The 26,421-nt window shown below is 36.6% G+C and overlaps 1 long non-coding RNA gene across 3 annotated transcripts in view; it reads left to right on the forward strand.

Annotated features, from left to right (window-relative positions):
* The window catches only part of LOC125613725, an 86,306-nt gene that overhangs the window by 27,107 nt on the left and 32,778 nt on the right, over nucleotides 1-26,421 (forward strand). Inside the window, exons 2-3 of one of the 3 annotated variants that reach the window (XR_007344278.1) lie at nucleotides 5,949-6,083; nucleotides 7,916-14,823. This is a non-coding gene — a long non-coding RNA (uncharacterized LOC125613725). Of the gene's footprint in view, nucleotides 1-5,948; nucleotides 6,524-7,915; nucleotides 14,824-26,421 lie in introns of those variants that run through there. The other 2 variants (XR_007344279.1, XR_007344277.1) reach the window with 2 other exon arrangements.

Raw genomic sequence — 26,421 nt, forward strand, 5'->3', positions numbered from 1 at the left:
TCACACAGGAATTGCTATCATGTATTAGGCATTTAAGAGATATTATCTCTCTGCTAGTAGTGTAGCAGTGGTTTTTTTTGGAAGAAACCAAGATTAAATGGGGCCTTCATAAATCCTGTAGAATTTGATATGTCTTGCTTTATGAAAGATTAAACTGGCCATAAATTATTTGATACTGTTTCCATTGAATCCGAGCTGGTTGTTGACTGCTTTGACAAATAGAATACGGCAGAAATGATTCCATGTCAATTTCAGATCTGGCCCTCTGGAAGCCTTAACATTGGTCTCTGGAAACACTTCACTTTGTGAAGTAGTAGTAGTCTAATTATCTTGCTGGAGAATGAGAGAGGGCACACAATGTGCCCAGCTCTCCAGCTGTCCTCACCAATGTTCCAGGCATGTAAATAAAGCTTTCTTGGATATTCCAGATCAGCCTGGCTGCCAACTGAATAGAAACCCTGGTGCCTGAATTCACAACCTAGAAAACTGAAATGTTGTCAACTAGTTTATGTTTTAAGTCACTAAGTTGGGCTGGGGATATAGCTCAGTTGGTAGAGTGCTTGCCTTGAACACATAAGGCCCTGGATTCAATCCCCAGCATCATAAAAAAATAAAAATAAATAAATAAAATAAAAATAAATAAATACATAAAAAATAAGTCACTAAGTTTTGGGATAATGTACCATGTAGCAGTATATAAATGGAACAAAAGCCAACATAAAAACATGATCCAAAAAGAAGAAAATGCTGCAGTTATAGCAGATTAATTCTCAAGATAACAGAGCTTACCATATGAATTTCTTGCAATGTGACTTTCATTAATTTTACAATAACAAAGAACCATTCTTTCAAATATATTTTTTGCATTATTTCCACATACTGCTTTCAAAGAAAAAAACATGATAACACAATCATCCAGAAATAAATAATAATATTATGCCCTAGAAATAACTAAGTGTTTTCAATCTTAAGCTTCAATCTTAATGCAGAGCATGAGAATCATGTCTTGACTCAGCCTGCGACTTGAATTCCAAATATTAGAATAAGAAAGAATGTAGAAAACTAGCTGGTGCAAGCTGGTAGAGTTTCTTATTTTGCATTTGAAATACTGCATCTGGGAGAGAGTGAGTGATTTGTTTAAGGACTCATGGATGATTAGCAGCAGAATCAGGAACAGAACTTTATTTTTTTTCTTCTTCTTCTAGAGCCATCTACCATACTGTGCCACTAGTCATGTACAAAGACACATGAGCACAAAAAAGATGGCTTTAAAAATTTCAGAGCTCAATCCTTTCAATGCTGTTCTAATTTGATTTCTAGGACCAAGCAACCATTAAAATTAGTGTAGTTTGCTAGTAAGTGAAAAAAAATACTTCATGTTTTCTCTCATATATGGAATCTAGGGGGAAAAGAGGTGACACAAAAGTGGAGGGGAACTGTTAGGGAAGACGAAGGAGACCAGGAGAGAGGAGAGGTGTAAGAAAGAATAATTAGGGAGGGTGGATACAACCAAAGTATGTTATGCACATGTGTGAAAATGTACATAGACTCAGTATTTTCTACAATTATTATGCATTAATGATTATAATATTTTTTTTTCAAAAAAAATATGATTTTAGTTGTACAGCCAAGAAGTTAGCATCAAAGGTTTCTATAGTATTCAGTTTTTTAATGTGGATGATGGCTACATAAGTGATCATGATACTATATACATTTAAAAATATAATCATACTTTATATTGAGGCATATGAAAAAATTCTGTATACTTTACTGATATTAATTATTCTGTAATTAAGAACATAAGAGTCTTATATGTATAACCATTATATACTATCTCCCTCTAACCTGGAAAAATGTTAACTGGATAAAAATTTCTAACAACCAAAATGCTTAACACCATCATTACTTTTTCACATTATTAATTGGTAATGATTTTGTAGCCATTGTATGATATGGAGACGAATATTGGAAGGGCTGGTAAAAGTTGAAAGACTGGTAAAAAATATGTGTATTTTTTTGTTTTTACAGTTAATGTGTAAATGATTTATGGATTAGAGTTCTAGGGGGAGGAGCGAATGGCATTCTGCTAGTTATCTACTGCTATGCAAAAATCTCCACTATCTTGGCATCTTGAAACAGTGTGCCTTTAGTATCTCAGAGTTTCTGTGGATCAGGAACATGGGCACAGCTTAGGCAGATCCTTAAAGGTCCCATGGTATTGCAGTCAAGGTGTTGACTAGAGGCTTCACTGGGGAAGAATTGCTTTCAAGTTCACTCACAGCCTTGGCACAATTTATTCCTTGTGGCTGAGAGTTGAGGTGGAACTTTTTGCTGGCTATTGGCTGGAGGCTGTGGGGCACTCTTTTTTAAAAAATATTTTTTATTTGTTCTGATTAATTATACATGATAGTAGAATGCATTTTGACATATCATACAGAAATAAAGTGTAACTTCTCATTCATCTGGATGTACATGATGTAGAGTTATAAAGGTTGTGTAATTATATATGCACATAAGGTAATAATGTTCAATTCATTCTACTATCATTCTTACCCCCATGCCCCCTTCTCTCCCTTCACTCCCCTCTGTCCAGTTCAAAATACCTGTATTCTCCCCACATCCCATTGTGAATTAGTGTCCGCATATCAGAGAAAACATTCAGCCTTTGACTGTTTGGGATTGGCTTATTTTGCTTAGCATAATATTCTCCAATTCCATCCATTTACCAGCAAATATCGTAATTTCATTCTTCTTAAAGGCTGAGTAATATTCCATGGTGTATATATAAGCTGTGGGACACCCATAAGGCTTCTTGTCATATGATCACTTCTCCGTTATGATCATTTGCTTCATCAAGCCATGAGGAAAAGTCTCTAGAATGCATCTACTAGCGAGATGGGTCTTATACAATATGGTGTGATTGTGAGTGAGGCATCCAACACCTTTTTAGACTTTATGATTTAGAAGCAAGTCTCAGGGTCCTCTCCACACTCAAGTGGAAGAGATTACACAAAGGCATGAATATCAGGAATATCACAAAGTGGAGATTATGGAGGGCCAGGTTGTCCATCATATGCACATACAGAAAGATGGGTGAGAGTTTAATGAAAGATCTATTTGCAAAGGTATAAGCAAGATTAAGAAAGGCCAAAAAGGAATTCTGAAGCATCTTGGGTGTTTTAATAACAGGGAGCCTTTATCACCCATGAGTTTAAAAGGATGGCTGAAGAATGGAAAATTTATCCCCAATGTATAGGGGGAAGCTGGCTGCCCAATAGAAGATACAGCTCTGATAAGAGAACATTGCCACGGCCAACTTCCAGTGTGGCAGAAAGGGAACCAGGGAAATAAATAATCAGCAATTTTGGGGGGACTTCTGGATGTCCCAAGGCCTTTCATAACTATTTTTCAATAATATTTTTACAGTAATATTGAGATAACTTTTGCCTTATTTTCTCATGAACGTGCAGAAGAGTTTTTCAGGGACTGCATAATGTGACATTGAAACAGATTAAATGTCACCATAATTTGGATCTAGAATGACCCTGAAAGGTCCATGTGCTAAAGGCTTTGGTCACCAATCTGTGGCACTATTGTGAAATAGTGGACCTTTTAGAAGGTGGGGCCTACAGCAAGGAAGTTAGATCACTGGGGACATTCCCTTCAAAGGGATAGTGGGACCCTGGCTCCTTCCCATCTCTCCTGTTTCCTGCTGCCCATGAGATGAGCAACTTTGCTCTGCCACATGCTCTCTGCCATGGTCTTCTACCTCATCACAGGCTTAAAAACAACAGAATTAACTGCTCATGGGCTGAAGCCTCTGAAACTGAGAGCCAAAATAAACCTTTCCTCCTTTAAGTTGATTTATCTCAGGTATTTTGTCACCATGATGGAAAACTGATTAGCACAAATAAAGAAGCTGATATGAAAATCTGGCTGCCTTATATTAAGCCAGATATTCAAGAGATTTGCAAAAATATCAAACAATGTCAATTTAATCATAATTTATATGGGAAAATATAGTTATTTTTCAGAAAAGTATTACTTATATTAATGTACAATGGGCTTATAATTTTGAAGATGAATTAATGTCAATTTTTTAACTTCAGTTTTCATTGGTATTATCAACATACATAATTTTTGTTATAGTTTCTAAACTCAATAGACACAACTTTTATCTCTTAAGAGTAGAAATGAGTTTCAAAAACAAACTCTTTGAGGCCTACTGCAATAATCTTTTCCTTCTTCCATTTTTCTAACTTTCTGCTAGTGGGTTCCATTGGTTGAGCAGAAGTAGAAGCCAGAAGAGGAGCTAACTTGGTTGATGTAGCCACAAACATCAGCTTTCTGCAACACAGAGCAGGGTAGATGAGGTTAGAGAATAGATGTTGAGAGCAAACACAGCACATCTAGCAGAGGTAATCTTTCTTGCTATGTTAGGTTTAACCAATAGCCTTCAAAATCCTAAGAAAATATACTGCTAAATAATCTTATCCTCTATTTTCTCCTATTTGAGGAATTGTACCGTAAAAGTGATCAAATGACTTGTCAGGCACATCAGTTTTGGTATTTCGGTCTCGCCATTAAGGAGACTCATGGGTTGCATAAAGGTTGTGTTTTTCATAGCGTTTTAGTCAGCTTTTTCACTGCTTCAACCTGACCAGAACAATTTAGAGAAGGAAAAGTTTACTTGGGGGCTCACAATTTCAGAGGTCTCAATCCATAGGCAGCAGACTCCGTTCCTCCAGGCTCAAGGTGAGACAGAACATCATGGTGGAGGAGTGTGGCAGAGGGAAGCAATTCACATGATGATCAGACAGCAGAGAGAAGACTCCACTTAGTAGATACAAAATATATATCCCAAAGGCACACCCCTGGGAACCCACCTCCCCCAGCCATATCCTACCTGCCTTCAATTATCACTCAGTTAATTCTATCAGGGAATTAATTCACTGATTGGGTTAAGGCTCTCATAACACAATCATTTCACCTCTAAACCTTGCATTATCTCATACATGAGATTTTGGGGAGACACCTTATATCCAAACCATAACACATAGAGTTCAGAAAATAAGAGGTAAATCTGTATTTTGTATAGTAACTATGGAAACATTAAAGCTTCCAGTTAATGGAATTCCAGTGCCTTGTGTCTGAGCCATTTGGCACCCTTGACAGATCTCTCTCCATGTATTGATGAGGCTGGTAAGCGCCTCAGAAAATGGTCTCTGACTCTGACCCAGCATTTCATGCCTCTACTTCCTGTCTTCTTAAGCTTTGTGCTTTGTCTCAGTTATGACTTTCCTTTTACCTAACTTCTACCCTTATCTCTCTATTGGCTTCACACAGTAGGCTCTGGGTCAACTCTGATTTATTCAGTGTTCATTCTTCACTCTGAGAACTGTAGGACATGGGAATTGAGACTTATTCAGAGTTCTGCAGCCCCATCTGCCTGGTGTGAGAGCTTAGATGACTTGGGATAGGGTCAGATCACCAAGATTGGCCACTGCCTGAATAAAAGATCCTCAAGACACTTTACCTTTTGTTATTAATCTCCAATCCCTAATAAAAATCCTAATAGGTTTGAGAAATTTTGTGAGATTTGGAAAGGTGAAATAAGAATTTTGACCTTTCCTTCCTGTAAATAAATAATCAACTTACCAATATGTATTTCTATCTCTTCAGAGATGTAGGTAATCTATCAGTTTCCAGGACCTGGTTAGCCTTGAGAAAAATAAAAAAGCAAAATTTCTGACTTTATACCATTGTTCAGATTTTGTCCTTTAAATGCCAGTGCTGTTTGAGGAGGCTTGCTAGGCTTTCCTGCCCATCCTACTAAACTTTGTGCATTAGTAGGAGGTTGTTTTATTGGAATTTGTTATTGTCTTCATATCTCCTTTTTTCTAATATTCTGGGTTTGATGATGTTATATTCTGTTCTTTGTATCTTAGGAGGAGATTTAGGTAGCCTAGTGACCCTATACCATGGATCAAAGATACACTATAGATTAATGTGGAAGAAGAAATCCAGATCATGCTTCCTGTGAAACAATGTTGGAATTCTGCATTCACAGTTGGAAAGCAACAGTAAGTTAATAGGAATAAACATAAAATAGAAATTGGAGAAGGACTGGCTTTCTGTGATGAAATAGTAAAATCTCTGTAGTTGAAAATAGTACTTTGCTTGGGCCCCTCAATGTTCTCTCTCAGACACCATTTGGGACAAAAGGATGAGGCTCAGAGTTGTCAACACAGTTCTCTGTCAGTAAGAATTTGCCCACATCAAGTAAGCACAACCTAAGATTGCTTATCTATTTGTAAGCGTCTGTGGTTTGGGGGCCTCAGATTTTCCCATGATCTTCATACTCTCTCTTGATCATTTTTATCTTGAATCTTCTATTCTAAGACAGTATAACTGATAATATACACTCACTATATAACTTTGACCTTGTCCCAACTTTTCTTTTGGCCTTATCCCAACTTTTTTTTTTTTTTTTTTTTGCTTAAAAAATTTGGTTCTCATGTATCATCAAATCTCTTCTTTTTGGAACTTTTTAATTGCCATGTTGTACTGATTCACTGTCTAGAGCTTGGTATACACAATTCATGGCTCCATCCTAAGGCTATAGTAGAAAAGTTGGTTCAGCTCTGTTTGGTTCTACAGACAGAGTGCTAAATCTAGCTTCAAGCCCAGTGTTCTAGAACCTACCAATTACTAGGTATTCCAAAAATACTTGTTGAATGAATGAATAAATAAATGAATAAAAACTAGTCTTTATGCTTTCAGAATGTAAAAATAAAACCCTCAAGATTCTTTTTAGCAATAATATATTTTAATAACACCGTTATAAGCCATGTTGCCTTAAAAAGAGAGCTTACATCTTTGTATGTGGATATTTTTGGTTTGTCTGAAAATAAAGCAAAGCATATGCAAAGCAGAACAGCAGTAGGTAATAACCATCTTCAAGTCAGTGCAAAAATACACACAAAAAAAACAAAGGTGTTATCAAATTTAATGTTCAAATAATAAACATCCAATAAAATATTTTAAGTAAATCTCAGAGGCTCACAAATAATAAAGCATAATCTACATTTAAATTACCTATGTAATGTTGCACTTTGCATTTATCAGAGGTTTGATTCAACAGACTCAATTTATTACTCAATATGCAAGAATAGGATTCCCAGTTTTTGTGCCATAAATTTGATCTCAAGGAAAGAAATAAGTATACTTTTACATTTTGGTTCTATTCTCCTTTGGTACAAAGTGATTTCTCTTGGAGGAGTGAAGGCTAAATCTTACTTCCAAGTTTTCCTGCAATTAGGCTGTTGCAGATGGGTATTTGAGTAGCTGTCATCCTTTTGTACCAATGGCAGACATTGCAGCATTTCTTTCCCTAATGAGAATAGATTTATCAATACAGATTTTCAGTTGCTATTATCTGATGCCCTCAACTTAGGCCATTGCTTAACTGAGGAGAAAAATAATTTGCCAACTACTGGTGTCCATCTCACATTGTAATTTTGGTAAAAGTTATTTATCTCTTCCAAAGCACCGTTTTTGCCCAATATTGACCAGTTCATATGTTTTTGAGCATGGCCTTCTGAAGAGTTTTCTATCTTTAGCAGAGCTTAGTCATGAGTATTTTTTGTCTGAGGTCAGAAGTCATCCTTGGCCCCTTTAAAGCCTAGATGCAATGTGAACCTAGATCCACCTGTGGGAGAAAATAGAGAAACAGTACCTAGCTGCTCCAGAGTTTTATCTGGGCCTATATGTGTGTCCACCTTCCCTCTTCTTGCTCTAAGTTACTACCAAGTAATCCTAGGCTTTATCTTGCCCATGACACTCTTGGATACAGAGTTTTCAAGGGCTCTGGCCATGTTGCTCCTGTCTACCACTGAATGCACAATTCCCACAGGTGCCCAGGATGGAGTAGGTGCTCAGCAAATGATAGCTGAAGGAAAGAAGGAAGAAAAGAAAGAAGACAATCAGCAGATTCTCTACTATTGATGTCCTCCCTTTCTGGAATCTATACATTCTAGCTTTGTTTACCATTATTACTTAGGGTACATGATTCCATATTCCCTACCCCTGCCCCTGACCTGTTTATCTTGATGTCTATTTGACCCTGTTGGGCTCTTGATTTGCCATATTTAGCTTCTTGACATTCTGAGGAGTGTGGACAGTTTTTCAGGTATAAACATGTATTAATTGGATGCTTTCTACTTGGAGTATCAAAGAATCCTCACTCGACTGCTTTAAATGATTAGAATTATTTCATGCAATAAATAAAGTTATAAAAAATCTGATGGAGAAGTAGATTTTTAAAAAAATAAAAGAATTTCAAAGACCAGGCATCTCAGTGTAATTAGAGCTCTGCCTCTCTTAGGAGATCTCATGCCCTGCCATCTGCTGCATTAGCTTTGCTCTCTCAGTAGCTCCCCTCATTGCTGCAAGATAGTTGCACAGTTCCAACGTTTCATCTGGACATGACAAAATCAGTGGCTAAAAGTAAACTGACTTTTTGTATATTTTCCACGACCCCTGGCTGACTTTGCTTCATGTCTCACTGGTCAAAACTGAACCACCTTCTCAGAGTAAGAATGACATGACTGATCTAGACCAGGCAGGACCCTTCTGAGGGGCCAGGGTGGCCAGCCTCCCTTGAAATACATGGTACATGCAAATTGAAGTGCTATAAACAAGTAAGAAAGGAATGGCTATTGGGAAGATAATGGTCTAGTTTGGGTTCCTAAAACTATGTATAGTGGATTATTTAGGAAATGCTAGGAAGGTAGGGAAGTGAGAGAAGGAAAGGAAAGCAGTTCATGAAGGGTACATTGTAAATCAAGTTGCTAGAATGGGCAACTGAAATTTAATGCAGCTGGGGAATTCTTAGAGTTGCTGGGAATCAGTGGAGACATTTCCTAACCAAGTTGTAAGAAACTGGAGCATTCATCTGCCAACTTCCATCAACCATTGGCTGAAGGGTTACTCCAAGTGGTGTTAAACCCCCCAGCACTTCTAGTCTGTGCTACATACAGGCCTAAAGAAAGCCCTTGGGCAGAGTCACAGGCTGTACTGTTGGACAGTGCCTACAGGATGTAAGTAGGCAGAGCACAGATGACATCTGTTACAGCCAACAGCAGGCTTGGCTACTAACTTAAGCTGTTTACATTTATAATTTCATCTTCAAACTTTTAGAACTACAATGCCAGGCCCCAGACTAATCTAAAATAAATGGAACTTTCATCATAGCATGTGCCTTATAAATACAAACAGTTGTACCAAGTGGGTAGCAGAGATTTTTCCGAATGAATTCCATGTTTGTGATCACCCATGAGACCCAAATGTCAACTTTGTGAACAAGTGGTGGCAGAGGGGTGCCTGCAGGGAAGTCTGCACCAGATTCTTCTCCATTTTTAATTCCTTGTTATAATGCTTGTGTTGTTTTTGTTTTTTTTTTAAATCAAGGCAGAAGACTTTCAAAGGAAATAGCTTTTTAAAAAGAAGTGTCCTGAGTAACCCTGAAGATCTTAAAGAGTCAGAATTTTTTTTAAACTAGAGAAGTTCAGCCAGGCACAGTGGCCGACACCTGTAATCCCAGCAGCTTGGGAGGCATGGAATAGATGCCCTCTCATAGTCCTAGGAAGGACCCAATTCTGCCCGCTTTTAGCCTCCAGAACTGTGAAAACACATTTATGTTGTTAAAGCCCCTCAGTTTGTGGACCTTTATAATGGTGGCTCTCAAAAAAATGAATGCTGGGGCTGATAAAACTTGGAAGCAGGGCTGGGGCTGTGGCTTAGAGGTAGAGCGCTTGCCTACCATGTGTGAGGCACTAGGTTCGATCCTCAGCACCATAAAATAAATGAATGAATATATTTTGTCCATCTACAACTAAAAAAAAAATTTTTAAAAATGAATGAAAGTGTCTCTGGTATCCTTATGATGACTTCTGTTTAGAGCTGGTATAGTCACCAATGAAGTCCTCTGAAAAAGAGGCTGCTTTAGAAGTGGATAGTTTTTTGTGGTCCTGGTCTTTTAGCACCAGTGATAAATCACAACAATTTGGGTCACTTATTCTAGTTGCAGAAATGAATGAGACTCTGTGAATGTATATTTCAGGAACAGTCAACCAAATTTTTCAGGACCGAAACCACTTGCACTGAAAAACATTGCTACAGTGATTGCTGGAGATCTTCAATGAGTTTCCTTTTTCCTTATGAAATTCCATAAAATTCGCCTTTTTTTGTGCCTGACATCATTTGCTTAATGAGGTCAGTTAGACCACAGGTAGAAAACGGGTACAAGCAAAAGAAGGAGAAAGTTGTTTTTTTTTTAATTTTTTATATTTTTTATAAGTAGTTGGACACAATATCTTTACTTTATTTACTGATTTTTATATGGTGCTGAGGATCAAACCCAGGGCCTCGCACGTGCTAGATGAGCGCTCTACCACTGAGCCACAATCCCAGCCCAAGAAGGAGAAAATTTTAAGTTTCCTTGCCAAGAAGATGGGATGCTGAGGGTGGGCTGTAGGATTGTGTTTTGAAATGGCATTTGAGAATCTTTATTGTTTAATTCATTTTTATAATATTGGAATACTGGGTGTGTACCAGGCAGCACACAAAGCTCCTTAGTTTTAATACTCTCTGGGAAGTCGATTGGTTATTATTATTTCTTTTTTTGTGAATGGCAATAGAAGACTCAGAGAGGTTAAGTCATTTGTCCAATCTCATGAAACTCATAAAGGATCAGGACTCACATCTGGCTCTGTCTTGCTCCAAAGATTCTGCTCCTTTTACTTTAAGTCTCCTGTCTCTTTATCCCATTGCAGTTCTCTACTGAAAAGATAACTTTGTTTTTAGTTTCATTAGAGCCAGTTGCAGGCATCAGCTGTTGTAGGAAACATTCTCACAGGATATGAGAGAGTAGACCAAATGAATTCTCAGAATCTTTCCAAATTCAAAGAATTTAGAGTACTGTAAGAAGTGCTAGAGGCTATTTGGTATCAGGGACTTAAACAGAATGGATAGAGGTATGAGGCCCACTGACTGGGCCCTCAGCTTTATTCTTCTCCCTTTAACAGAACATCCTCAAATTGTAGCCAGTGCAAATTTTGAAAGACATGAATCAGATCCTGTTGCTCCCATGCTTAAAAGCCCCTAGTGGTTTTCATCTGGACTACAACACCCAAAGGGGTCATTATTCATAATTAAACTGGGTTAAGGAGCACTATCTGGGATAGTCATGGACCTAGCTGGATGTGAGGTCACTCTTCCTCCAAGATCCAACAGATTTGTCATCTATTCATTTCTTGGGCATCACGCCTTTACACCTGCCTTCAGCCACTCTTTCTGACCACACTGGCCTAATTTCTGGGCCTTGAACACAAGCTCACCTTGTTTCTGCCACAAGCTGTTTGTCCTTCCTGTTCTTTCTGTTTGGAATGTTCTCTTTGGACCTCCAGATGACTCCTCCTTTCTCTTCTGTTTAGATCCTGATTCAAATATTTTTTTTCTCAAGAAAGATCATCCTCGACCACCAAACTTAGAGTGCCCCCTGCTCCTTCATTCATTCATTCTCTTCTGTGGCACTCTGTTTCTTCCTAGTGGTTGGTAGGTATTTATTTGTATTTGTTTTTATGAGTTTATTGTTCGAATCCTCCCCTGGAGGGTGGAAACTGTCTTGCTCACTATGTTGGCACACAGCATTTTCTCAAAATTTAAATGTTGGTTAGCTGACTGCTTTGAAGAAACAGCGGCCATTAAAATAACTTGCACGTCTATAAAAATGGATATGCATTTGCATGGAGCATCAGTATCTATCCACTGTCCATTCTGATGTCCTACCATTTTTTTTTTCTTCTGATGTCCTACCATTAACAAGCTTTAGCTCCTGTCTCCCGATGTCCTTATTTAGGGGACTTCCTTCCTCTCTGTGTGTTTTTTCTTCTCCTTGTCCTGGGTCTGCAACCCCACAGGGATTTCTTCACTTTTCTAGACCAGGATGGGCACGATATCCTATATGTCTGTTATAATAACACCCATTACATGTTATAATCATTATCTAGTTGCTTCTTTTTCTGTTAGACACAGCTCCCTTTCTGATACAGCTCTGTCTTTTTAGTGGACTTCTGCATTCTGAAACCTGGGATGCTGCCCATCGTGTAGCACTTGCTTAGTGAATGAATGAATACACAAATGTGCTGGTCTCAGTATATATGCTTCACCCTGGCACTCTCTTGGATTTTTACATCTTTGCCTTTATCCTAAAAATATAACAGTTCCGCACAGCAGGCAGCAGCACAGGATTTATCACCACTCCTGGTTCATTCTCAATTTCTAGATGTTAGGGTATCCTGCTGTCCACAGCATCAGTGCTAAGCTAAAAATCTTCAGCCTCTTATTAGCTCTCAACATCTAATGAGTCACCACATGTGGTACTTGTTTAAAACTGTCTTGCTTTTTTCCAGTGCCCAGTGCCAGATATCTGTTCTCTTGTCCCTTTAACAGAAAATCTCCTTATTGCCATCATTATGGTCAAAATTGGTGAACATACCTGCTGTCAGATTTTAATGGATCTCATGGTGTGCAATCAGTGTTGTTTGAGATCTCCACTTTCAGAATTAGAATATTGGTATATCATATTTTCTCTGGCATAACAACTCTATGGCACAGAGAAATTGATATATCGTTCCGGATATGCTGGCCAACTGATCAAGTGTTTATATGGAAGCCAAGATCCTGGGCATAAATGCACACTTCACATTAGACAGCCGTACCACAAATGACAATGGAAAATGGGTTTTAGTAGTGTAAACTTTCAATTATTAGCCTTCCTTGATTTGTATCGATAATAGGACTTCTAATTCTTTAAGGATATATTTGTATATATAATACAGAAACCATCTACCATCAATTCCATGGAGAAACAGTGTAAGAGCTCTGTACCAGGACTGCATGAGGTCATATCTCAGTTTCCACAATAATATCTATATGATGTAAGGGAGAGTGTTAGTTTCCTCAACTGAAAATACAGATGATAGTAGTAGATACTTCCTAGTGCTGTTGTGCAGGTGACATACCTAACACAGGGCTTGACATTTACTAAACACTATTTCTATCAACATCAAAATCATCATCATCATTATCATCACCACCACCATCACCAATCATCATCATTGTGTTCTGATTATTACCCTGTCAACACAGGAAAAGAAATGAAAAGTTCATCTAGAAGTTTTTTTTTTTTTTTCGTGTGTGTGTGTGTGGCTGTGTGTGTGTGGCAAAACAAATCAAATTGTAATTATTACCAAAATCACACTTGCATTTGCCTAGGATTGGTCATGCTCAGAAAAGGGAGGGATTATGAAGGTCATCCTTCAGACTTGAAATCTGTTTAAAAAGTCATTACAGTAGATTGTCCTGCCATAACTCATGTCCCTGTACTATGCTGCTTACCTATTGCCCCTCCACAGTATCCTGTTTTGGCAGATCACAATCAGTACACGACTTGTAATTGCTATGTATCCGTATCATGAACTTAAGGAGGTATTCTGAATACGTTTTTTTAAACACCACATAATTAACACATAATACTTGTAATAAATTTAAAGAATACAAAAGAGAATTAAAAATTATAATCCAAGTCAAACAAAAATTAAAAAAAAATAAACAACTTGCCAAGCTCTATCGCAGTAATTACCATCGATGGTGTGTATTGGAGTGTATTGGAATACACTCTTTTAGGTCTCCTCTCCACCCCATCTCTCTCTTTCACAGGCATACACACACGTGGTACACACACACACACACACACACACACACCATATGTGTGAAAAGCACATGTAGTAGTTTTTATATTTTTGCTTTAAAAAGAAGCATTATGATCATATATCTTAAAAAACATATTGGACAATTTTATATCAATCAAGAACTAAAAAATGATTCATCCTTCTTCTTTTTAAAATAGTTGCGTTATTATCTTTGTGTGTTTAGAGGACTGTTACATTCCTGTAAGAATTCTGATTTCTGTGAAAATTCCACGATGTGAGGAGGCTCAAGTAGCAATGTCAAGAGACAGCTTTTGTATGGAGGAATGTCAAGGTGCCAGATATGAGTGAAGCATTTGGGAACTTCCAGCCCGGGATAGCCACTGGCTATTGTAGCATAGGATTGGCCACAGCCTAATATCACATAGAGAGGAAAGATTCCCTATATTTCCAACCCACAGAATTGTGAGAACTAATCAGTTATGCCGTGTTAAGGCACAAGTTTTGGAATGGTTAATTAGACATAAATAGATGAGTGAATTGTATAGATACACTATGATTCATTTTGCTGGTATTCTATTAAGAACTATAGGCATTGGTACTTGTTTTGTTTGGGGTTGGTGGACTTGTCTTTTTTTCTTTTTTGAATAAGATTCAATAATCCATTATTCTGTAGATATGTTTGCAACTCATGTCAGTATTTCCATAATATATATTCCTTCTGGTGAAATTGCTGGGTAATTGAGTATGTGGATTAAACATGTAGATACTGTCATAATGTCTTTTCCTAAAGGTTATATAGAGTTACACTTTTACCAACAGTTATGTTGTTAATCTCATTGCCTGTTTCTCTACATTTTTACTAATGCTTTGTTATTAAGCTTCTAAATTACTACCACCATATATCATTGTTATTTTACTAAAGTCTTTATTAGTGGGTTAAATATCTCTACATAAGTTTAGCACCTAATTTATCTCATCTGGTGCTATTTTTAATTGGGTTGCTTATTTTTCTCATTGTTGATTTGTATTAAGCATTTTGTATTAAGGATATTAGCCATTTGTCTGAGATAAGTATTCAAAATATTTTATTTCAATCTATTGATTCAAGTCATCTTTGTTTATAGTAGCTTTGAATAACAAAAGTAACAAAATTGTGTGTACTCATGTCTTAGAAATTTTCCTTCATAGTTTCTATATTCCTTGGAAAACGTTTTATTGTCTTATTCATAGTAAGATTATAAATCTATTTTACTATAATGTCTTACATTAAAAAATGATTCATGCTGGGCATGGTGGCACAGGCCTGGAATCCCAGCATTTTGGGAGGCTGAGTCAGAGGATGGTAAGTTCAAAGCCAGCCTCAGCAATTTAGTGAAGCACTAAGCAATTTAGCAAGACCCTGTATCAAAATAAAAATAAAAGAGGCTGTGGATGTGACTCAGTGGTTAAGTGCCTCTGGGTTCAATCCCTGATACCGAAAAAGAAAAAAAATTTTGAATATTTATATTTCTTCAACTTTTGTGGATGGTATGCAATAAATCTGTAGTATTTTTTTCCCAAAGTAGGTAAGACTATTTATTGAATTTTGCCTTTGCTTTTGTTGTTGTTGTTGTTTGTTTGTTTTTAAAGTGAATAAGTCCTGCATGTAATACAGATTTGATTCTAGATTTTTTTCCTGGTGATCCCATCCCCCCCATTCATATGATAGCATGATTTTTAAAATTGCATTTTTCTTTCAAGTATAATCATTCTTCCCACTCAAAAAATTTGAAATGAGTAAATTCAGATGTGTTAAAACAGTAGGTTTGTGTATTTGTGTATATAAATATGTAAAATGTATTAACACACGTTTAAAATTTTGTAAAATGAAATGTATACAAATTACATTTCATTTTGGAACCATAAGGAGAAGCTCTAACAGCAAAACAAGCAATATCCGAAACCAACAGCAATTTTAAAGGTTACCCTGACAAAATATTTTTGTGATGTCACATAAAATCAGTCTTAAATTTCATATCCCAAGGGCTCCAGACCCTCTCTTCCTGCTTTCCCAGACTTCCAGTCGCATAAAAGCCAATGAAAACTACGTCAAACTAGAGGAAAAAGAAAGCCCTTGAGAAGATTAAAGTTGGCTGGGTAGGAAGAATGCCAAGAATTGTGTTACCCAAATTCTGATGATAAACCTGTTTAATGGGTAAAGTAAAACAATGTACTAGAGTTCTTTTCTATGGAGTAACAAAAGATTTTCAGCTCCTCCCGATTCTAAACTGGGGATGGTCTTTTTCAATTTTTAAAAACATCTTATTTTTATTTTGATAGTTCACATGGTTAAAGGCTGGCATGTACACACTTAGCATTGTTCTACACAACTAAAATGAGTTTGTTCCTCATGTAAGTAAATGCTCAAATTCTTCCTAGCTTTTGATGCAGCCCTACAATCTGCTTGGATTTTTTCTTTTTTGATGGTTGTGTTAGGTTTATGCCAGGATGTGGCATGTGTTCTTGGCTTGCTATGATAAAACCATGTACTAAAATCTAGTTTCCTAGAGCAATGCAGAAGTGTTATAACAAGTTCTCTGACGGATACATTGATCTTAAGCAACCTGTAAAAACTGAGTGGGAGAGGCATACAGCCTGGAGCTGCAATGGCCTGAGTGAATTCTACCCTTGAATTTGTGGGCATGAATTTAAGAACTGTTGTTGACCAATAAATGCACCTTTAGACTTGAAAAAACTCAAAACTAAATGGGCTTAAATATCAATATTTTATATATGAAAAAATGTTCAACATCTCCAGCAATTAGAGAAATGCGAATCAAAACTACTCTAAGATTTCATCTCACTCCAGTCAGAATGGCAATCATCAAGATTGCGCAGTGGCATGTGCCTATAATCCCAGCAGCTTCGGAGGCTGAGGCAGGAGGATAGTGAGTTAAAAGCCAGCCTCAGCAAAGGTGAGGCACTAAGCAACTCAGTAAGACCCTGTCTCTAAATAAAATGAAAAATAGGGCTGGGGATGTGGCTCAGTGGTTGAGTACCCCTGAGTTTAATCCTCGCTACCCTCCCCCACCCTCAAAAAAAAAAAAGAATACAAGCAACAATAAATGTTGGCGAGGATGTGGGGGGAAAGATACACTCATACATTGCTGGTGGGACTACAAATTGGTGCAACTACTATGGAGAGCTATATGAAGATTCCTCAGAAAATTTGAAATGGAATCACCATTTGACCCAGGATCCCACTCCTCAGTTTATACCCAATGGACTTAAAATCAGCATACTACAGTGACACAGCCACATCAGTGTTTATAACAGCTCAATTCACAATAGCTAAACTATGGAACCAACCTAGGTACCCTTCAACAGATGAATGGATAAAGAAAATGTGATATATATATATACACACACACACAATGAAATATTACCCTTAAAGAAGAATGAAATTATGGCATTACCCATAAATGGATGGAGCTGGACAATATCATGCTAAGCGAAATAAGCCAATTTCCCAAAATCAAAGGCTAAAAATTTTCTCTGATATGCAGATGCTAATTCACAATGCAGGGGGTGGGGCTAGGTAAGAATAAAGGTACTTTGGATTAGACAGAGGGGAATGAAGGAAGGGGAATCGGTACCAGGGTAAGAAGGATAGTAGTATGAATTGGACATTATTGCCCTATGAACATATATGATTATAGGATTGGTGTGATTTCACATCTTGAACAACCAGAAGAATGAGAAGTTATACTCCATTTATGTATGATATGTCAAAATGCATTCTACTATCATGTATAACTAATTAGAACAAATAAAAACATCAGCATTTAAAAAGTTTGATATTAGTTGTGCCTTCCTCCCTTTTTTAAAACAAATTCTGACATTTTCTCTTTATTAACAAAATGTAACTTGAAAGGAAGAAAAAAATTATTCATTATTCTACTATCAAAAGCCAACCTTTGGAGCTGGGGCTGTGGCCCAGTGGCAGAGCACTTGCCTAGCATGTCTGAGGCATTGGGTTCTATCCTCAGCACCACATGGAAATCAACAAATAAAATAAAGGCCTGCTGTCCACACACAACTAGAATTGTTTTTTTTAAAAAGCCAACCTTTGTTTAAAAATTTTCTGTATGTTTTTAAAGTCATGTACCTTGTTTAGATGTTTGTGTTCCCACTTGCAGTAAATTGTAGTATGTTCCCCTCTGTACTCACAATCACTTTCTAACCAATAGGGGGTGAAAAAGAGGATATTAACATTTTTCTATTATCTTGAGCTTTTTGATATGTTAAAATCATAAAGAGGACATAAGCTCCAGGTTCAGAATTATTTCCTAAAGGAAATACTATATGTGCCACCTCTCTTCATGTCTCAACTCCCAAAGATCAATGTTCTGTAATTTTTCTATAAGTTAGGGCCCAATTCAAATGGCATCTTACTTGCCTCAATTGTTCAGGCCACTAGTTCTAGAAATAAACCTACCTTCTCTGAATTCTTTATCTTTTTAAAAGGGCATTTATTACTTTATATTTCATGTTTTACATTCAAACATATATTCTCTATTATGTATAAATTTCTTGAGGATAATGTATTCACCAAGGTTCATCTGGTTGCAAGGGCTAAAATTATAGATAATATATTGTCTCAGAACACTGAGAAGTCTAATAGGTTTCAGGCATGGCTAGAGCCAGAGCCTCAGTCTCTGACTCTTCCTTCACCTCTGCTTATCTCAACTTGCTTTTTTCACATCCTTTTAAGTTCCTTTTGAAAAAAAAAAATCCCTTTCTTAATAAATTTGCAATGATGTTGCAATTAAAGCTGTTACTGGTCTATTTTAGATGACTTGTCTGTCCTGAGTCTATCCCTTTGGCCCACAGGAAACAGCATGTGAATTGGTTGACCTGAGTCATGCATCCAACTCAGTGGCTAATCACAGACAACAGAAAGAAAACAAAAAAAAAAGCAGAAAGTGAGGCAGTAGTGATGAGAAACTTATTTGATTTACACCTTTGAGTATCTACCCCATGGTTCTGGGACAGTGCCTTGTCTCTAGAATCTGTTCAAATATTTGCTAAATGAAATGCCCATATCCATTAATCACCTTCTAACCAATAGGGAGTGAGAAGGAGGGTAACCTTTTTCTGTTAGCTTGAGCTTTTTGATTTGGTAAAGTCATAAAGAGGACACAAACTCCAGGTTCAGAGTTGTTTCCTAAAGGAATGCCATTAAATGGGATTTTTGTAAAAGGAAAAGAAAACTTGAAGGGAATAAGGAAATAGATTACTTTATCAATAGTAAACAAGAAAAGAAAAAAAAAAGCAGGGAGAGAAAGAGGAATTTATTTGCTACTGCAAAAAAAATGGAGAACTTTCATTTGCAGACCCTGCCTCCTGCCCCTCTTTGGGTTCCCTTTCTACCTTCTCTATGCGCGGGAGCCTGATCTGTATAGGTGGCATCGATAGTTTTCTCTGCTCTTTGGTTTCCAGATGGGTTTGCCTAATGGGAGACATCTGCAGAAAATCAGAAGGCAGGGAAAGAGAAGGGTTAGGGTGTTTGTTCCTCTAACTTCTATATTTTAAGGTCGTGTGAGTGGGCTACAAGTCTCTTACAAAAGCCAAAAGTTCATTTTATAATGCTTCCTCTGTAGATTCCATCATGATTTCTGCCTTTGTCCTAGGAACAAACTTCATGACTGAGAGTGGACAGTAAGACTTGAAGTTGGTTTCCTGACAACTGTGGAAACCTGTCTCTATAGTTTGTAAAACTTGCCCCTTTAAAGTTACCATTGATGGTTATTTTCATGGAATTTTATTGGTACAGAATTTTTTTGGTTTTGTTTTTGTAAGAATGCAGAACACTCTTTTAAGTCCAATAGTTTCATGATGTTCATGAATTTTAATATTTTAAAAGCTAGAGTTTTGCTTCAAGATACTAGGCTGGCACAAATCCCTCAGCCCTTTACTTAGACACAGGCTTTTACCCAATGAAGTAATGCTAGAGGCAGAAGAAAATGTTTGGTTAATCATCACTGTATCCAATGAATCCATTTTAAAGGAATTAGCTGACCAATTCCAGTTGCATATGTCTCAAAAGACAAAGCAATTGGGTTGGAAAAAGAAAAGAAGTGTCTCTATCACTCCAATTAAAGCAAGTTAATATTAACATATTTCAAATGGCTCTCTGCAAGCATTGTTATCAGGTACTAGTCTCTTCATGTTCTTTGATTTTAAAGTGAATTACTTTTGCAATGAAGGTAAAATGTATTATTCTCCTTTGACTGTGCCATTTACTCCAAGCCTGTTTATACCAATGCAGCTGCTGTGTAAGTCAGTGCTTTTTCTTTCTTTCTCTTTTTCTTTTTCTTTTCATTTTAAAGGCATATATGCAAGTCATCTGACCCAGGTTGTACACGAGCTGTACAGCATATGGTTGGGGTAAAGAACATCGTACCTTTTGTTCAACAGTTTTTGTATTTCTTTCCAGTCTTTTGCTTTTCTGATCCTCAAATAAGGCTAATTACAAAGGAAAAAAAGGTGGGACTGGTGGAGAGGGAGCCTTTAAAACCTTTCCTTTTGCAGCAAGGAACAAAAGAGAGTACCAAGGGCATGGCTAGGCCTCCACAAAAAAAGAAAAGAGAAAAACCACCTAATGAGGATGTCAAGATAAGTGCTCATGAAGAAAACTGGCAAAAAAGAGCTTTTAGTCTAAAATCCATAAATAAGTGTGCATCAGATGGGTGCTAGAACAGTTTTAACAAGACAGGCCAGGGAAACTATATTCCTGTATGCAAGAGCAGCATGCCTTAAAAAAAATCTTTCTTTACAAGACATTTTTCTTTCAAAAATTAATTTAAAAAGAAATACTTGAAAATTAAGATGTTTTATTCATGTCTATGAATCCATTATGAAGTGACTACCATAGAAAGAGTTGTTTTTGAGACATAATTATGAAGGATGCTGGCTTCTTAGGGGTCAAAGATTTTCATGAGTATATGAAGAAGTTGTTCACGGAGAAGAGCTGTACAAATAAGATTTTGCCCGTAGAGACTTCTGCTGCATTTTTACTTCTAAAGTGGGATAAATAGCTTTGGTACAATAAAAAGCCTAGCAGTACAAAGAATTTTTATCATGGAGTATGAACTTTTTCAAGGTTTTAATAAGATTATCCTACCAAATGATAATTTGTTCATACTGCAACCAGACATGCATCAATAGATATATTTTACCAAAGCCAACCTAGCTTTTTAAAAATATGTCTATTGATATATGTATATATGTATATATTAGATATTTTATATATATATATATATATATAAACTAGCATAATGACAGTAAAATTGTGGCTAATTCCTGGTGTTACTATGATTTTTAAATAAATAATGTTTAATGTTTTTATATTGGACCAGTTGCTATGTTTTATCATTTCATTATAGATCCATTTAATATTTCATTATTTATATTTTCCCATAAAACATCTCTCATTCCTAGAACTTATTGTGTATTGGGGTTTTGATGAGGTTCCTAGTTGTATATAAAAGTTCTGTTATGTTCACTAACCTCATTTATTTGACTATTTTCTTATTTTCTGTAAGTATTTTATTTTTTTAATGTTTTTTCTTTACATCATACTAATGCATCATACCAATCAAAAGTCGAAAATGTTGCATGATCCTTTTTTTTGAAATTGTTTCAATTACGTGAAAATTAACAAATTTCTATACATTGGATGAATTTCTATTTGAAACTTATCTTTAGGCCTTTCCTCCTTAAAAAGTGGTCTGTAGACCAGCAGGCACCTAATGAATCAAAAACTGAATTTTAATATGATTGCCGGGTACTCACCTGGGGATTGGTACATTTAATGTCGTTTAAAGTTTGAGAAACACTTTTTAGTAGTCTCTCTGCTCTTGTGAAATTAGGAGTCTTGTTTTGCTGTGTTGGAAGCAATGATGGTTCTGACATATAGTTACTACCTTTGTTTTGATTGTTCCCTCAGACTTTTCCAGAGTGGTGGTTTAGCCTGGTATTCACACACCCTGGCCTAAGATTAGGTACATTAGGATTCAAGAAATTTTCTATTATTTGTTAATGTGTATTGGCTGAATGACTCAACCTCTGAATGCCTCATGGTCTCACTGTAAAATAAAGATAAAAACAGTACTTATTGATAGGTTTATTGTGAGAATTGAATGAAATTATACTTGTGAAGTGATTAGTACACTGCTTGGGGCATGTTAAACAACCAGTAAGTGGTTGGCTGTATTATAATTATGATCTCATCACAGTCGTGAAAACCTTCACTGTTCTAAATAGTGGTTCCAATCCTCTCAGACTCAGTGCCACAAAACTTTTACAAGTTTCCCAATATTCAAAGAGTTTTAAAAAGCCAGGTGCACATGCCCAGAAATTCAAGTTACTCAGAAGATGAGGCAGGAGAATGGCAAATTCAAGGCCAGATTGGCCAACTTATTGAGACCCTGTCTCATTAAAAAAAAAAAAAAATGTGCAGGGGAGAGCTGGGATTGCACTCATGGTAGAGTTCCCCTAATTTATATCTCCAGTACCAACCCCTGCCCCTAAATGAACAAAATAAACCAAGTCCAATAAAAACTTACCTATAGTAAGGGATGGGGATATAGCACAGTTGGTAGAGTGCTTGCCTCACATGTACAAGGCCCTGGGTTCAATTCCCCAGCACCTTACTTACAGTAAAGGACAGACAAAACAAGGAAAGTAGTTTATAATGAAAGAATAATATAAGTTCAGGTATGGGCTGTAAAAAATGTGGTCACAAGGTTGTTTAAAATTAGAATCCATATAAATGAGAGAGCATAATGCTGGCTGTATGATACTGGTGATTCAATATCATAACCAGCATTACAGGTGGGAATGTGTATAAATGAGAGAGCCATAATGCTGGCTGTATGATACTGGTGATTCAAATTTATAACCAGCATTACAGGTGGGAATGTGACTTGTTGAAATGGTGAACATCTCTTTTTAAAAGTTCTGAACAAAACAAAAGAGAGGATTCCATCAATTTAATTTACATGGCAGATATGATCCCGGGAAGGTGAGTAAATCTAAAAAATTGTACAAAAAAATGCTTTGTGTTAGGATGTAAGGCACAGTTAGCTTCTGAACTCAGATAATGAAGGGATTGCACAACTCATGAATGTCTGGTTAGACGTGAAACCCTATCAACTTATGAATAATCCTTCATTACGTGGGGATATTTAACATGTCACAGGATGGCTGGTATCTCTGGGGACTACCACTGAGTGCCAATAGTGCCATCCAATGATTGAAACAAATAAATGCACCTCCACAAATTTCCAAAAGACCCTTAAGAGCACTATTGCTCCTGTGGAGACATTGCCCTTTAATAAATGTGCTATTTTTTAAAAAATGTTTTATCTTTATGTATTTCATCATTATTGCTGACAAGTATATCACCTGGTGCAATACAGATGTAAGAGTGGATATTAAAAAATTAGTCACACACTGATATTGTTATATATAAACAGGCAGAACTATTACACAATAAAACTATGTATGGATTAAGAAGTAAATGTCTTTTAGACCTAGTATCCTACAGTGTAAGGATGAAAACTTTCTCTCTGCTTACCACTGGAGATACTTTCAGTTCCATTTTACAGTGATATTGTGACACTACAAATTGTAATTGACTTTCAGAGAATAGACTTCAATGCCCCCAAGGTATGCGATCTTCCACTAATATACACTTTGTCAAATCCAATTGCTTAATTAGGACCCAGAGTTCCTATGATAGTTGGAAACTTCTACTCACTCCTCTGACAAAAACTTCATAATACAAAATTGAGACAATTTCATGATGCACAGATAAAGACTGCTAAAATCATGAATGCATTTTTATGGTTATTGTGGATATACAACGAAACACCATGACAGATATTCATTAAGCAGGTCTCCAACAGAGACTTTATATACCCTCATAAGATAGTAACAAATCCAAGATGGAAAAGTTTTAAGAAAACAATCAAATGATCTAATAAAAGTGATAGTTACACACACAAAGCAAACAAACAAAAAAGAACAATTTTATTTTTGCATTAATTTTGCTTTTTTGTATGTCTATCCTCTTCTGCTTTTGGTGTGAAATCTCCTATGGATTGCATTCAGAGGCTTTGATACGGCTTATTAAATTTGTCAGTGAGCTGTTTAGTGACAAAAAATGTGAACTTCTGTGTCTCCTTTGACAAGCTTGCTTTTTTCAGAACTGGAATCCTGCTTAAATATTTATGCATGTAATTGCTAATGGTGTCTCATCTCTGTTGGGAAGTGTTGCAGAATGGTCAACTGTCTGGCAAAAGTTCATGTTCTTTAATAGCATAGAGCTGCAGAAAGAATTTCTAGCCATAGAACCATTTCTCAGCATGCACTGAATCCAAGTCCTGGTCAGTGGAATGTGGATAAGTGAGGTAAATCCTGTTCCAGACCTAACCTGTGATGCCCTGGACCATCCTCTACCCTCTTATACTCCTCATTATTAACTCCATGTCAAAGCTCATGACCTTCTTGGAATCCACACATAGAAGATTCGGCATATCTATCATGTGATCCCTAAGTGACTAGACGGCACAGAGCACCCCTGCATTGTACTTCACACAGACTAGAAGCATATGTGCCTTAAGAAATATGTTTGTTGGTTTAAAGCAATGAAATATGGAGTTTTATTCACTACAGCAGTTCGCATTACCTTAAGAAATATTAATGTTCAGTAGTGTCTATTCAAATTCTAGGCAAATATCTGGCAGATAATTCATCCTCAAGGAGCAAATGAAAGCATGCTTGCCATAGAAGAACAAAGAAAAATGGCATATAAGCACAATTCTTTGATCTTCTAGGGAAGTCATTGTCAAACAGACCAGATCAGAGATTGTCTTAAAGAAACAATAGGAAGGATTGGGTAGTAGGTAATGCTACCTGCCTATCCCTAGGGCCAGGATTTCCTCAAGTGACTTTGGAAGTCAGAGAGGAGAATCTAATAGTAATTCCAGGTCCTTGGTGGAAATAGTTCAGACAGAAACACCAGGACAGTTTCACAGAAAAGATATCATGGCAGATAGTACTACAAAATGGCAAGTGTCACATCTGTGAGATGACTCTGTAACCACCTACCACGTGTAACAAAAAATGCAATGCTTTTGCTGCAATATCTAGTTGAGGAAATGCAGCCCTATATGGACAATTAGATGTACTCACTAAAGATCATCACTATTATTTATGGGGAGTTGACTCTGTTAGTGTCCATGATTAATTATAGCATCCAGTCAGCCTAGTCAAGGGTATATTAACTTGATTTTGCCAGGCACTTTCACACACATATTCTTATTTAAGCTTCTATATAATAGTATCCATTTTCTTACATGTGAAGTAATGGAAGGCCAGAACTAATTGTTGGTGAACTAATTTGCCACAGGGCTCCCACTATACCTTTCGATCCCTCTTTATCACTTACTTATCTCTCTAGGTTTCATACGTTCACTGTGGCTCTTAGCATCGTCCACCAAATTACCAACCTCCCCCATACTTGTTTAACATCAAGAGCAAACGCTTGGGTAATTAAGTTCTGGTATTGCACACCTGACTATGTTCTGAGTTTGGAATGTTAAAAATACTTGTTTCACGAGTTCATTCCTGTTGCAAAGAGATCATTTCTGTTGTCATTGCTGTTTTTCTAGTAATACATTATTTTCCTTTGGGCATCGATGTTTTTCTTGTGATACTATGCCTTCATTTTTTTTTTCTTCTTGTCAGGAAGTTTACTAGACATTGCAAAGCATTCATGGTATGGTTCAAACTGTGTTCCCAAAGATGTCTTTCTTTCTAGTGGGGACCAAACCACAAATCCTTCTGGCATCATCCTCTAAGTCATTTCTATTATGGGTTATCAAGCCTTTTCTGTAAAGAGATATGTAGTAAATATTTTAGGCTGTGTCGTCCACAGGCCTCTATTGCAACTACTCAACTCTGTCCTTGTAGTGTTAAAACAAATAAAAATCATAAGTAAATGAATGGATTTGGCTGTGTTCCAACAAAACTTCACACAGACACACAGGCACGCGAACACATACATGCACGCGCACTAATAGTCTACAGGCTAGATTTTGCCCAAGGGCTGTAGTTTGAGAATGACTACTTGGTGTGCATATTACTTTTTGTGATTAGATTTAATTTGCTACTCCAAATTTATTTATTTTACAGTTTTCCTAATCTGGAATGCTGATATGGATATAGGAAGAAAAGCAAATGCTCTATTGAAATATTTTAGAATTGTGAAAGTTCATACATATTCCATTTGAAAAAAAAATTGTGTAAGGAAACTTTCGATTTAAATATTTTGTAATGAGTAAAGGAAAAAAAAGATGATTCTTGACATGGAGTGGAGGGTATACAAACATAAGGAGAAAGCAAAATTAATAATAGATAATTAATAGTGAATTAAAATGATGACATTAAAAATGTACTTATTCACTGAAAATATTTCTTTTGTCTCTTTGCTCCAGACCCTGGAATTACAGTGTAAAAAAAGGCAAATATGGTCCCTTCCATACAGAATTAATGATTTAGTTGGGGAATTATACATGAAACAAGTAATTACTGCAAA

The sequence above is a fragment of the Marmota marmota genome, unplaced genomic scaffold (genome assembly GCF_001458135.2).
Source record: "Marmota marmota marmota unplaced genomic scaffold, marMar, whole genome shotgun sequence".
In the NCBI taxonomy this organism is placed as follows: Eukaryota; Metazoa; Chordata; class Mammalia; order Rodentia; family Sciuridae; genus Marmota; species Marmota marmota.